The sequence below is a fragment of the Mus pahari genome, chromosome 3, assembly GCF_900095145.1.
Source record: "Mus pahari chromosome 3, PAHARI_EIJ_v1.1, whole genome shotgun sequence".
NCBI classification, from domain to species: domain Eukaryota; kingdom Metazoa; phylum Chordata; class Mammalia; order Rodentia; family Muridae; genus Mus; species Mus pahari.
The window spans coordinates 84,937,157-84,951,695 of NC_034592.1; positions in this window are offsets into that span (position 1 = coordinate 84,937,157).

The window sequence follows — 14,539 nt, forward strand, 5'->3', positions numbered from 1 at the left end:
AACTTACTTATTTTCTTACCAATGTAGAAATAATGGTTGCTAAAATGATAGCAAATGGCTTTCAATATTATTCTTATTTGATTATCTTTTCAATTTATTGCTATGGCAAAAAAATCAAATTATTTGAGACAACCTTCTGTTTCTATTTTGTGGAATACTTTGAGGAGAGTTGGAATTAGGTCTTCTTTGAAAGTCTGATAGAATTCTGCAGTAAACAACCATCTAGTCCTACCATATTGAGGTATTTATCTAAGGCAAATTCTCTATGTCCAGAAACTTGTTTTCTAATGAATACATTACTGGTCCATTGATTCTTTTCCTAGACTTGTATTTATACCATGGTGAACTATTGTTATTTTTATTTATTTTGAAACAAAGTTTCACAATGTAACTATGTAATGAGCCCACTGCATCACTATATATCCCATGCAAACCTCAGATTTGCATAAATCCTCCTCCACCCACTGCCACCCTAATGCTGGGGTTACAGGTGAGAGCCACAACCTCATCTAATAACTGCTATTCCTATTTTTATGCATACTACAAAGATTTCATAAGTGAATACAATGAGATACCATGTCCACTCCTATTTGATGCCTTCACATTTCCCTAGATAAAATGTACTAATTATGCATAATGATAGGTTCCATTATAGTTTTTATATATCTATATTTTGATCACATTCACTCCATCATTAACCTCTCTTGTTCTCATCTCACACTAAAAGCAGTAATTCTATTTATTTATTTATTTATTTATTCATTTGTTTATTTACATCCCAAAATGCTGCTTTCCTTATAGAGTTCCTCCCCTTATTCTCCTCCTCTTCACCTATGAGAGGGCAGCCCTCTCCCTTTCCAGTATTCCTCCATCCTGGTGCATTGAGTCACTGCAGGAGTAGGTGCATCCTCTCCCACTGAGGCCAGATATGGCAGGCCTCTGGTACATATGTGTGGGGAGCCTCCTATCAGCCCCCATATGCTCTTTGGTTGGTGGTTCCAAAATAAGTTATTCTTAAGGGCACCTACCAATAATCCTTTTCACCGCAAATTTTAGTTTTACTTTGTATTAGAGAAGCCAATTCGATTGTGTGCTTCTCTCATAACTGTGAACAAATACTGACAAAGGAAGCATGAGAGAAGCAGAATCTGTTTTGACTTAGAGGAAGTAGGAAGGTGTATAGTCAGTGGCGACATGGAAGACAGGGTAACAAGAGTGGAGGAAGCCTGGTTGCTCTGCCAGAAGGGAGCAGAAAATGACAATTTGGGACCACAGCCTATCAAACAGTGTGTTTCATATTCATATGGATCCTCCCTGCTCTATTAAACCTTTCTGAAAACACCTTTACAGACACACCCAGAGTTAGGTTTCCATGGTGATCCTAAATATAGTCAAGTTAACAATGAAGATTACCTGTGACATTTACTGAAGACAGCTGTTCATTTTCTCCTAGTTAATTTGTGAGTCATGGCAATCCTAGTACAATGGGAAGTGGTTTTCACTGGGACTATAATTAGTATGAAATTAATTCTATAATGTATGAAATGCATAAAATCTAGAGTAGCACATTTAAGGGAAACAAACTCCACGAACTTATTCTACATGATGTCAAGCATTATTCTAACAACCATGGTAATCAAGATGAGGTTATATTGGTGTAAAGATAGACACACAGGTCAATTGAAATCAAGATCAAAATCAATTCTAGAACAGAAAGCCTAGAAATAGAACACAAGAAGAATGAGCTGATCTTTGACCAAAGCAGTTCAAAGAGAAAAAGAGTCTTTTCAACAGTAAAAGTCTGGAAACTTAGTCACTAAATTCATAGAAATGTGAAGTGCATAGAAATGTGAAGTGCAACTCTCCCCACAGTTGAGTGTGGAACTGTTATTGCTCACCCTTGGCTGGGGACCTATGTATTCTAGTAATTTGAAAAGCCTCACATTTGCATGGGAACACACTGGAGCCTGGTGTCCACTTAGAACATAAGTGCTCCAAGTTGGGAGTTTTGCTTTGTTTTCTAAAGATACTTTTTTTTTCATTTTATTCAAATTTTTTTGACTTTGAGTGTAGTGTGTGACAGAACAGAGTGGGTCCTGTAGTCATGAGAACTGTACAAAGGAATCACGTTGATTCACTTGTATAGGAGCCTCCTGGGTTATGCTCATTGATTTCTATTCCTGATGTATTTCTGCCCTTTGCAGCCTCAGTTTACACTGTGTGACTAAACTCCGTAATCAGTTTTAGATGGTGAAAATGACTGTGCAGTTTGAGATGCTATTGAATAGAACATCTCCTTTCACCTGTTTCCTATTAGATTATTTTCCACAAAAGAAGCTGAGCACTATATCCTAATAAAGCCCAAACAGCACTATTAGCACAAATGTCATTTGTAAATTGGAACCTTTAAAAACAAACATAAAATTGTAGGTTTGTGAGGCATGTTCTTAATTAACTCAATATAATTACATAATTTCTCTCATTTCATTTCCTGCCTCTAACCCCTCCCATATCCATCACAACTTTCTCTCAAAACACAATTTATATTCCTTAATTGTTATGCAGACAAAGAAATATGAATGCAGCACACAGACTCCATTTACTGTACATATATGGTTTCAGGGGTTACATTTGGATTTAGATAACCTTTTAGTGGGATCTCCAGATCTCATCATTCCTTAATTGCTTATAGGGTTTTTTTGTTTGTTTGTTTTTGCTTTTGGTTTTGTTGTTATTTTGTTTGTTTGTTTTTATTTTTGTTTTTGTTTTGTTTTGTTTTGCCTATCAGTGGGGACCCATGAGCTTTTTCCCTTTCCACGTTAACATGTCTATTGGTATTCTCTTTATTTATGTAGCCAGATTGTTGAGGTATTGTGGGTGAAACTTCCTTCACATTTCCAAGAAACACAATCTTAGGGCAGCCATCCCAGTCCTCTGGCTCTTAGGTTCTTTCCATTCCCTCTTCCTACATGTGCCCTGCATTGTAGGAACAGGAGTTGTATTACACATGCTATATCTGTTGGTGCTGTAAACCCTGTGATGAGTTGTCTGTATTCTGTCAAGTTATGGAATTTCATGATTCTTAAAGTGAGAAGCTTCTTTGGTGAAAGGTGAGAGCTACATTTATTTGTGAGTACTATTAGGATATATATTAAGTATATAGTTAGAAATTATGTTCTTCTAGTAAAGTAGTAGAAATACTTGCTTCTCAAGATTCCAACATTACTAGGCTTGTGGTAATTGGCTGTATTTCTAGTTCCGGGCTTGACTTCCCTCGTGTCGAGTAAGCTTTAGGTGTAGTTAGACAGCTGTAAGACAGTTGGAATTGGCTTCTTCGGAAGCCACCAATCTTTCCAATGACTGCACCCCTGGTTAACATGATGAATACAGTCTCATATTATAGAATTATTCAAATAAGTCATTTTTCCTTCCTGACTCAAAGGGAGAAATGTTTTATATTTAAAGCTCTTAAATTTGGAGACTTTTCTGCATAGTAATAGAAAGTGTTGTAATATCTATTAGTTATTTTACAATTTTCTGATACAAAATATGTGATAAAAACAGTTTACTAAATAATTGTTTATTTAGGCTCACACGTTGAGCTTACAGTCCATAACAGTGGGGAAGTGAACACAGCAAGAAGTGGAGGTCACTGTCATTGGTTATGTTGACTCTACGATAAGAAAGCACCAAGATATATGTTTGTTCTCAGCTCACTTTCTTATTATTCAGCTCGGGATTCCATCCCATGGACTACTAGGAGCCATAATTATGATTTTTTTTCACTTCAAGTGACCACATTTAGAAAGATCCTCACAATTGTGTCTACAGGTTTGAAGTATGTGCCTACAGTGATGTATGGTGATTTTAAAGCCTATTAACTAACAGTCTTTATTAACTTTCACAATTGGTATAATTAACTGTAATCTGTAAACCATATGTAAACCAAGCTGTCATAATTTGAACCTATAATTTCTTCTCCAACCTCATGTTTTGACCACTCATTTCCCAGTTGTTTTGGACATTTGGGAGGCTATGAAGTGCTTGGGAATTAGTTCCTAGAGGATGAACATGTCATTGGGTTATAACATAGGCCTTGTTCTAGTTTGACTCTTTTGTGTGTGTGTGTGTATATGTGTGTGTGTGTGTGTGTGTGTGTGTGTATTTGGATATTTTATTTATTTACATTTCAAAGTAAACCTTTCCCAGTTTCCCTCCCAGAAACCCTCTATCCCATCCTCCCTCCCCCTGCTTCTATAAGTGCGCTCACCCACCCACCAACCACTCCCACCTCCCCTCCCTGCCATTCCACTATACTGGGGCATCAAGCCTTCTCCTCCTATTGATGCCAGGCAATGCCATCCTCTTCTACATATGCGGCTGGAGTCATGGGTCCCTCCTCTATGTGTACTCTCTGGTTGGTGGCTTAGTCCCTGGGAGCTCTGAAGGGTCTGGCGGTCGATATTGTTGTTCCTCTTATGGGGTTGCAAACCCCTTAAGCTCCTTCATTACTTTCTCTAACTCCTCTTTTGAGAACACTGTGCTAAGTCCAGTGGATGGCTGCCAGCATCTGCCTCTTGGCTACTACTGTCCACGGTATCTTGGACTCCATATTTCTGTGTATGTTTATTTCTCTTTGGATTCTAGGGATGACGCAATGTAAAATTTCCTTTTGAGATTTGAAAATAATATAATATAAATTACTTTGAAACAGATTTATATTGATACAATATATCCCAGTGATTTGACAGATTTGATGTAATATCTCAAATAGTATAGTATGTCCACTGAATTATTAGATGCAGAATTCTAATGAATTAAGTTTATGGTGAAACATTAGTGTATTTGACTGATGTATATGTTAGGTATATTCAATACTGTAAGAACTCATTTAGATTAAATAAATATGGTAGACTGTTAGGCAACTAATTGATCACAGTAAACCACAATGAAGAGACATAGATTTGAATTTACTAGATTATAAATTTCTTTCTAACATTTTGATCCTGAAGAATTTTCACTCTGTGGACATACTGCTGTCTGTCCTAAACCACCCCTTTTCCACAACATTCAACTTTTAAATTCAATACAGAAAAGTTTAATGTTGCCTGTAATATTTGGGAACATCCCCTTGAACCAATGTTAAAAAAGGCACTTTTTTCCAGTCCATCTGATTCTGAAATCAGTCTAAAAGCATCTCATGGTCAATCAAAGATGTTGACAGAGATGCTGGAATGAAAAAGTGATGACACGCAGCATGTATCTGCCACTCATGTGCAAAGGCAAGCAGATGTACTGCCTGTTAAGAATGTTCATCATTATGATACTACATCCATGCATCAAATTGTACCTTGAAATTTTTATGAATATATTTTTTCAACAGTCTCATAGACACAGAATGTTTCAATACTTTGGGCACTTTAAAGCATATCCTAACCCTCAGCAGTACTTCCTAGAGAGCAATAGTTGGACTGGAAATAACTGAATATTGTTTTCTTGTTATTTTGCTTCCTCCATTTCTAAGTCCTTTGCCTCGATGTGTAACATGGGAGATGATGTATTATTTATCAGTAGCAGTGCCCTACTACTATGCAAATGTCACTGAAGATTACCATACACATTTGGTCCTACATCAAAATCTTTCTATCGTTTTTCCAACAATATGGAAATGTGAGTACCAAACTGAAAGGGAAATAACTCTTCAGTCCAACTGTGAAAAGAAGGAAAGCTACTCCATGACAAGTGTATTGAGATGAACACAGGTCAAAAGGAAACATTTCCTGCTGCAGGGACAGAGATAACAGAGACAGTGAACATCCAACCTTTTGGAGGCATTATCAAAGCCACTTAGTTCAGAATACACTTCCTCTTTCTTTGACATAAGCCAAAGACCTGTGGTTTTTGCCTTTAGTTGAAATGACAGTATTTAAAGAACTTGACAGCAATGGGATTATTAATTAAAATTGTACTAATTTTATTGATAATGTATGAAATCATACAATTATTCAATTAATATATGTATATTTGTATATATTACATACATGTGTGCATATATGTGTGCATATTTGTGTGTGTTTATATGTAATCTGTATATTTTAGTGTGTGTTTGAGTGCGCCTGTGTGTGTGTTTGCATGTGTGTATGTATCTGTGTTTATAAATATGTGTGTGTATATATGTGGGGGAATGAATTTGTGGGTGTGTGTTTGTGTGAGTATGTTAATGTGTGAATGTTTTTGCATTCAAGTGTGTGTGTGAGGGTGTGTTTTTATGTATGTGTGTAGATGTGGATGTATTTATGTATGTGTGTTTGTGTATATATATATGTATATGTTTGGGTGTGTATGTAGGTTTGTGTGTGTGTGGGTGTGTATGTGTTTGTATGTATGTGGGAGTGCTTATGGGTATGTGTCTGTTGATATGTGATAATGTGTTTGTGGGTGCATTTGTATATGTGTTTGTGTTTGTGTATTTCTGTCTGTGTGTAGTGTGTATTCATCTATGTAGGCAGTTGTATATGTGTAATATGTCTGATTATGTGTATGTGTATGGAAATGTGTTAGCATGTATACAAACAGATATATATTTTATAGACCACAAATCAACAAGATAATTAATCACAAGCTGGATTAATTATCTAAATACTGCTAATAAACTACAGCTACTGCTATTTGCATTCAGCTTGTGTTTTTGGATTGGCCCCACCTCATGATTAATAACTATATTTTTGACAGTAATTTGCATTTTTGTTTAGTAGAATCCCCTCCATTTTAAACATAGCTCTACATCTCAGAAAATCAGACCATTTTCTTACTTGTTCAGAAATGTGAACTATTTTTAAGAGAAATGGGTTAAATAATGTTCTATGATTTATACATATTTCACATTTAAAATTTTCAAACTATATTCCAATCTATATCATCACCATAATTAGAAATTGTGATATTTATAGTATGCCTGACCAATGAACTCTTCTGAGGTTGTTTTTATATTCCAGGGAGTCACCAGTATATCAGGCAGAAGCCATTTTTGTTGTTTATCTGAGCAACACTAGCACTATAAACCAAAGTGATCCTCACAGACATTCAGTATCAACAAAAAATTTTCTATTTTCTACCTAGTATTTAGAGGGATTGACCTACAGAGAGAGAGAGAGAGGCAGACAGACAGACAGACAGACAGACAGAGACAGACAGACAGAGATAGACAGACAGACAGACAAACAGACAGACAGAGACAGAGAGAGGAAGAAGGGAGGGAGGAAGGGATGATGAGGAGGAATTCCTATTGTCTTTATTCTTATAAATGCTTTGCCACTTTTATTTCCCTTTCCAACTCTGATCCATATGATTATTATTTCACAAAAAACTACTCTTGTGTTTTTAGGCTCCGATATAGCACCAGATATATATTTAAATGCATTTGCAGGGAAGGGTATAATGTGTTACTTTAATAAAAGTAACTGATATCTATTGAGTGTTTAGTATAATCTGGTTATTGTTTAAAGTGATGCATTTTGTCATCATTTAATCTTCAAAATAACCTTGTAATATAGAGAGCATAGCTTCTCCTTTTCAAGGACTAACAGAAGGTAGGAATTGTATGCTCTCTGGCTGGTTGGAATACCACTGTGCTTCATATCGTTTTATCTAGTGAGTCATGCAGGTTGTGGGAGATAAGACAAATTCTTAATTCTCTTATATCTGTATCATACAAATGAAACAAAAAGACTCAGATTTCTTTACACTCTGCAGATTTTCTTTAGCAGGATGCATATACATGAACATCCAGGATAATTTCTGATCCTGACTATTCTTGTTAGCAGCCCAACATGCCCTGAATCTAGCAATGGGTACCATGCATTCTCTATCACACAAGATGAACTGCTTGACTTCCTTTTAAAGTGATAATAACAATTACAAGTAATTAGTATATGAATAACAACCACAACGACAAGACATGAAGTAGCTTGTTTTACAAACATTCCTTCTAAGCTGAATGTGGTAAATCATGCCAGAACCCCCACACTCAGAAGGCAAAATGAAAGGATTGCATATGTTTCGATTTTTTATCTATTTTTTATTGGATATTTTCTTTACTTACATTTCAAATATTACCCCCTTTTCTGTTTTCCCCCTAAAACTTTCATCCCATCTTCCCTCCCTTTGCTTCTATGAGGGTGTTCCTCTACCCATCCACTCACCTCCACCTCCCTGCCCTCAAGTTCCCCTACATTGGGGCATCGAGCCTCCACAGGATCAAGGGCCTCTCCTCCCACTGATGCCTGACAAGGCCATCCTCTGCTACATATGCGGCTGGAGCCATGGGTCTCTCCATGTGTACTCCTGAGTTAGTAGTTTAATCTCTGAGAGCTCTGGGTGGGGGGTCTAGTTCATTGATAAGTTTTGATTATAAGGCCAACATGGGCTACATAGTGAGTTGCAAAATGATCTTACCTACAGTATGAAAAATACATTAGTATTTACAGATGAGTTATAAATATGTATTTTGATATATAAATCCTTTTATGTATGAAAAATATATTATTGAAATATAATACATAAATATACCATATGTATATATCCAAATACAGTTATACATATATTTACATATATGTTCCTATATATGTATGTATGTGAACATTGATACATATATACACATACATATATACATATATTCTAAATTAAGAAAAGAAAACAGTAAAAATTAGGTAGTACTTTTAAGTCACTTACTACTTGAAAAATTAAAAAAGCTTTGCACTTATAGCATATTTGCTTAAATATACTGATAGACATATTCTTTACAGGAAAACTATCTGAATGTAACCATTCACAGGAACACTAGGAACATTTCCTCCCAGGTCTCCATACTTCCTTCATATACATGATTAATAGGTTTATTTGTAGACTGTTTGAACATCAGAAACATAAGATACTGCTTATTGCCTAAGATTATTCTTATATTATTATTACTGTACTGACATCTCCTCATCCTAAAAGGCCTTTGACTATTTATCTTTTAAATGATGCTATGATGCCTCATATTTGAAATTATGCTATGAAGCTTTCCTATGAGGTAAAGTGGGGATGAAATGGGTTTTGTGTTACAAAGAAGACTGTTTCTGTCATCAGCGAAAGTGTGATCTCACGTTCCAGCCTCTGTGTCATTGCTACTAGTATACAGGCAACAGTGCCTGCAGTTCAAAGCTGTTTGTTGTTAAATAGAGTACTAGTTTCCTCCTCTTCTTCCCACTTCAATGTCTTCAATATGGTTATTTTACAATACTGACATTCAGTTTATACAGCTTAAAAGGGAAGTTTATTAGAAATACATTCTGGAAACTCAGAAAACCCCAGTGAAACATTATTAAGTGGGTCTCAATATAGACAAGGATCAGTTAGCAGCAAACGTTTGGTTATCTGTGCAGATCTGTTCATTCTTTCTCTGTCTCCAAATAGCTTCTCAAGCCTGTTCCCTTCAAATTTCTACAACAGATCTGGTGAATTTTCTTTTACGAACAAGTAGCTGATCTAAAGGATTTAATTGACTTTCTCTAGAAATATAATTGTGCTCTAAATCCACAGTTGAAGGGAGAGAATGTGATTGTTTCCGGTTAGAACACATTCCTGGTACTGTCATTAACAGGCTACTGAGGGAACATAACTTTGTGTACACAGATGTGGATAGGCATCAAACTCCATGCTTGAATATGCAAAATAGTCAAGTTATACACAGAATTTTCATTAAACTCTGCCTTGCATATAAGTCCTTTTATGTTATCTAGTTCCCTAAATACTGTACTATGTAGATAATGAGAGCTTTTTAAAAATCATGTTAGACAGAATTAAGAGTTCACAAAGTCTATCTGAAACACTATTAGACAATTTGCCCAACATCATTTAATCTGTTAAAGATACTCATGGATTGTCTTGATAAACATAAATAATCTTAACATTTTTGTGGTATATTTAAATCAAATCCGTAGCAAGGTTGAATGTCTTGTGTAGAGGCAAAACTCACTACAAGAAGATGAAACAGAGATGCTTGTCTTATTTTGAACCCACAGATAGTCATGTGCAACAATACCCACTGTCCATACTGCTGCTAGCTGAAAGATGAAGAATTCATGGTTTTTTATTTTTTATTTTTGGTTTTTTGTTTTGTTTTGTTTTGTTTTTGGTTGGTTGGTTGGTTTTGTTGTTGTTGTTTTTGATACCTCAGACAGGCTTAGGAATAAATTCCTTTCACTCTCATCAGTATAGCAGCTGAGTGTATAAACTTCAGAGTACTGTGGACTGGCTGTCATTTGAAATGGCTACCTAGTATCACTTTGTTCCAGTGTCCTCATCTGTTTACCGGTGATAATAATTCCAGCTCACAGAATTTTGAGAATTCAATGAGGATCTCAAGTGCCTGACTTAAGGTAACGCTAAAAGCTGACAATTAAGAAACATCTGCTTCGTGACAGATATGGCTTAATTGCTTCTCCTGGTTAACACTCTTAATACACAGAGTGACTGTATGTTACCAACATAACACAGGAAAATAAAGCAGAGAGAAGTCCCCTGCTACATTTTCATGGAGCTAGAAAGCAATGGGACCAGAATTTAAACAAAAGTCAATCTGAGTCTCCAAAATGGAGCTCTTAATAATGCTACTGTAAAGACACCCAGAAGATAGTCAATAACAAGGTATCAACATAACGACATTGATCCATCTTATTTTTCCTACCACCATTTTTATCCAACAATACAGTTTTAATAACTCTTCACTAAATAATTGTACGATATGATTCTATAATGTGTATTTTAAATTTGAAGCCATTTCTTATAAAGTGTGCATCAGACCTTGTTGAATACATTTTCCCAGAGAAGCAGGAACAAGCTTCAATACACTCCAAATAGAACACTGATAAGTAAGTCAAAGAATTAATTCTATCCAACTCTAAATGACTGAACATATTAATTGATTGGCATTGATTTCAGGATCATAGATTACTCAAGCAAGTCTATCACCCATCTTAAAAGCTATATCACTAAAGTTTATTGCCTAATGGAAATATCTTCTCATACCCAGCAAATCTTTACTACTTGTGAAACCTTAGGGAGCAACAATGTGCATTTTGCAACTTTCTGACCTCCCTGGGTTGTTTAGATTATGTGAGATCCCTAGGTCTATTAAATTTCTGGGGTGTTCTGAGTTTTATATACTCTCCCTTCTCCTCTCAGAACAAATATTTCAATTCAAGGACCCAAACTATATATATATCAATCATCTTTGCATTATTTTATACATAAATGCACATATCTACACTGAGTCTTCTGAATGTAAAACAGTATAATTTCTGTACACGCTCTGGTTGATTTCACCTTTAAGAAGCAATAAATTAGTCATGGGAAGTATTCACTCCAGAGGGTCCCACTTACCATCTTCATGAGATTCAATTTTAGTGTCTATAATTAGAGAGCTCTGGGGTAAGACCTAGGAAATATAACAATCCTCCAGGGTAACTTTGTTTTAAAAGGAGTGAGATTCATTATGCTAGTTAAACCTTAGAAGATCTGAAAAAATATTTTCCAGTGAGGCAGTAGACATGACAGAGCATAGATGCTGCTCAATGTCTCCCCAGTCAATGGCCTGCCAAAGGGAAGTGCTTCCTGGGTTTTGCATCAAGCACTTAACAGATCAGCTGTATAGAACATGTCAAGGCAGAGGAGAGGCTGTGCAGGCACAATACATTATTAAGTATTTGAATTGTCTTTGAATGCAACAGTCCATTCAATGTTTCTTCAATGTTTCTTCAATCACATAACAGTCACATGCCTTAGAGTTAAGAAGAATGAATGTGCTTCCAAATCAGTCACATGGAGTGCAGACTTAATTGAATGTGATTTATAAATTGCTGCTGTTATTGATTCTGTTGTAGCTGGCAAAACCTGCTGCTATGTACAGCAGCTGCATTCTGTAGTTGAGGTGTGCCTGTATCCATTAATGATGTCTTGGGCACAGACACAGTTTCATAACAGATGTCATTTACCTAGAGTGACACCGCATATGGAAATCCCTGCTGTTTCCTCTTTGCACAGCCAAGGAGGGGAAGCTGTTTTCTCATTGCACTCTGAGTTGTATTGCTGTCAGGTAATGATTCAGAACGAAAGAGTTACCTTTAAAAAAATATTCCACCAGGAGACATTTCTCACTGTGGCAAAAATAACTGTATTAGCATTTTGTATGAAGCGAAGTATGTTGGTATAGTTACTGAGAGGAAGAGGGCTTGAATAGCAACAACTACAGAGCTGAAGTCCTAAGCCTATGCAGGCTTGCTGTTCATGAGACTCTGTATAATGAAAACATTTTTATATTCTTACACCAATTTATTTTTTTCATAATTAGAACACCAAAATTTTAGAATATGCCAGTCACCTGTTAGCACCTTTTAAGAAATACTTTTTTTTTCTCAGAATCTTCATGTTGTCTTCTTTTTCTTTTCCCATTACTTTATTTACTTATTCATTTTCCATCTGGATCTCAGACCTCCTGTTCTTCCCAGTATCCCTTCACATGACTCCTTCCTCTCTCTCCCCTTCACATCTGAAAAGGGCAAGGGACCCCTGTATTGATCAACCCACCCTGGTGCCACAAGTCACTACAGCACTAGGCATCTCCTCTCTCACTGAGGCCAGACAAGACAAACCAGATGGGAGAACATAATCTACAGGCAGGCAACAAAGTCAGGGTAAGCAACTCTAGATGTTGGGGGACCCACAAGAAGACCAAGCTACTTATGTTTGGGGGACCTAGGTCCAGCCCTTGTATGCTCTTTGCTTGATGGTTCATGGAGTTGTCATGCCCTCCAGGTTCCTCAGTCCTTCCCCCAAGTTATCCACAGGACTTTTTAAATGAAAAACTATATATCCAATTAATACAGAATTGGCTATAAGATCCTATGTAGGCTGTGAAATATTAAAATTAAAATAATGTGCTATACTAGGCAAATACCATGTTATATTTTGATATTCTTCATATCATTTTAACTTTCTCCATATCTGCCAATAATCATTCTATAAGCTGTTAATAGGTCTGAATATAATATTTCCAGTTAGAAATTAAATTTTATCTACCAGGGCCCCAATTTTACATGCTCTGTGTAATATATTCTATTAAAATGTTCCCCTTTCTAAGAAATAAAATAAAATTTGTGAGAAGATAGGGCTGTTTATTATTATAATTAACAGTTAGCACTTGCTATGTGAAAGGTACTTTGTCTGGAATAGAAACTATCATTATCCCCTGGGGCAGTAATTAGTGCTATTCAACAAATGTTACCTGATATCTATCTGCTGGCAAATCCCATGACCCCTTTAAAATGAGATGCACGAGCTATCCTAAGTTAAGAGTAAATTCAATGCATAGAGGCCTCTGGTAACCCATCTTGTAGATGACAGTTAATTAAACTTGGTGGGTTCATGTTATGTGACATAACCTCTGGACTGATAATATGTGATAATCTTCTATTAAAGAAACTGAGATATAGGAGGATAAAGGCTTCTGAAATGTGGAGTTATTTTCCCCACTCCTATTGAAAGGCTTTATTTTTTATTTCATTTTTGAGAGATCTTTGCTGCTCTTTTCATTTCTAATATATATATATATATATATATATATATATATATATATATAAAATTATCTTAATATATTATATTTTAAGGAGGTATGTATATATATGTATGTATATACTCTCTCTCTCTCTCTCTCTCTCTCACACACACACACACACATACACACACACACATATACATGTACATTTTTTCCCATAATTCTCCAAACCATCAAAAATACTGTGATTTCTGTCTAGAATCATCTATGTTTCTGGCAAATAGTAACCCTAAAATGGGGATGTAGTTGAAAAGGTCAGGAATTTCAAATAAGTTGTCAACCTTGGGACATACCTGCACTCTCAGCTGTTCTGGAGATGTTTGCATGGCGAAACCCTATCTTAAATAAGAAATGCTTCAAAGGAAATATGTCCTGTTACCCATCCCCTGAGAGATACTTTTGTTTATAAACGGGAGATTTATTAGTCAGGTTAGGAATTAAATGATCTAGAAAATCTCTTCCCTAGTGAACCAGGCAGAAATAAATTACAGACCAGCAATACTAGGAACATCTCCACCCACAGACATAGCTTCTTGAATTTCCTCTGCAACTTTATGTCATCTCCTTAAGTCAACTCCTTAGAGGTTGCTGAGGATTCTTTACCTAAAAAATCAATAATTAAATTCATTGAGATTTAAAGGATGTTAAAATTCTCCTCCAATATTAAGATCATCAGGGAAGAAAGAGCAGAAAGATCGAAAGTCAAAGATGAAAGTTGTGCTATGAAATGCTGTTTTATGCACATATCACATCCGTCACAAGTGCATCCCTATGGCAAGGTACACACATCTCTCTCTCTCTCTCTCTCTCTCTCTCTCTCTCTCTCTCTCTCTCTCTCTCTCTCTCTCTCCCTCTCTGACTCTACTGGGATTGAACCCAGGACCT